The sequence below is a fragment of the Carcharhinus amblyrhynchos genome, chromosome 9, assembly GCF_965287045.1.
Source record: "Carcharhinus amblyrhynchos chromosome 9, sCarAmb.v2.hapA, whole genome shotgun sequence".
In the NCBI taxonomy this organism is placed as follows: Eukaryota; Metazoa; Chordata; class Chondrichthyes; order Carcharhiniformes; family Carcharhinidae; genus Carcharhinus; species Carcharhinus amblyrhynchos.
Genome location: NC_137332.1, coordinates 37436265 through 37437756, shown reverse-complemented (window position 1 = coordinate 37437756; position 1492 = coordinate 37436265).

Here is a 1492-nt window from a genome sequence, read left to right as displayed (position 1 = left end):
AAGTCCCCTGGGCTGGATGGGATTTATCCTAGGATTTTCTGGGAGGCTAGGGAAGAGCCTTTGGCTTTGATCTTTAGGTCATCATTGTCTACAGGAATAGTGCCAGAAGACTGGAGGATAGCAAATGTTTCTCCTTGTTCAAAAAGGGGAGTAGAGACAACCCTGGTAATTATATACCAATGAGCCTTACTTCTGTTGTGGGCAAAGTTTTGGAAAGAATTGTAAGAGATAGGATTTATAATCATCTAGAAAGGAATAATTTGATTAGGGATAGTCAGCACAATTTTGTGAAGGGTAGGTCATGCCTCACAAACCTTATTGAGTTCTTTGAGAAGGTGACCAAAGAGATGGATGAGGAAAGCAATTGTTGTGGATTTCAGTAAAACGTTTGATAAAGTTCCCCATGGTAAGCTATTGCAGAAGGTACAGAGGCATGGGATTGAGGGTGATTTAGCGGTTTGGATCAGAAATTGGCTAGCTGTAAGAAGACAGAGGGTGGTGGTTGATGCGAAATGTTCATCCTGGAGTTCAGTTACCAGTGGTGTACCGTAAGGATCTGTTTTGGTGCCACTGCTGTTTGTCATTCATCAGTGACCTGGATGAGGGCGTAGAAGGATGGGTTAGTAAATTTGTGAATGACACTAAAGTTGGTGGAGTTGTGGACAGTGCGGAAGAATGTTGCAGGTTACAGCATAGATAAGCTGCAGAGCTGGGCTGAGAGATGGCAAATGGAGTTTAATGCGGAAAAGTGTAAAGTGATTCACTTTGGAAGGAGTAACAGGAATACAGAGTACTGAGCTAATGGTAAGTTACTTGGTAGTGTGGTTGAGCAGAGAGGTCTCGGTGTCCATGTGCATAGATCCCTGAAAGTTGGCACCAGGTTGATAGGGTTGTTAAGAAGGCATTCGGTGTGTTAGCTTTTATTGGTAGAGGGATTGAGTTTAGATGCCATGTGGTCATGTTGCAGCTGTAAAAAACTCTGGTGCGGCCGCACTTGAAGTATTGTGTACAGTTCTGGTCGCCACATTATAGGATGAATGTGGAAGCATTGGAAAGGGTGCAGAGATTTACCAGGATGTTGCCTGGTATGGTGGGAAGGTCTTATGAGGAAAGGCTGAGGGACTTGAGACTGTTTTCGTTAGAGAGAAGAAGGTTAAGAGGTGACTTAATAGAGGCATATAAGATGATCAGAGGATTAGATAGGGTAGACAGTGAGAGCCTTTTTCCTTGGATGGAGATGGCTATCACGAGGGGACATAGCTTTAAATTGAGGGGTGATAGATATGGGACAGATGTCAGAGGTAGGTTTTTTACTCAGAGAGTAGTAAGAGCATGGAATGCCCTGCCTGCAACGGTAGTGGATTCGCCAACATTAAGGGCATTTAGATGGTCATTGGATAAACATGGAAGATATTAGAATAGTGTAGGTTAGATGTGCTTTAGATTGGTTTCACAGGTCGATGCAACATCGAAGGCTGAAGGGTCTATACTG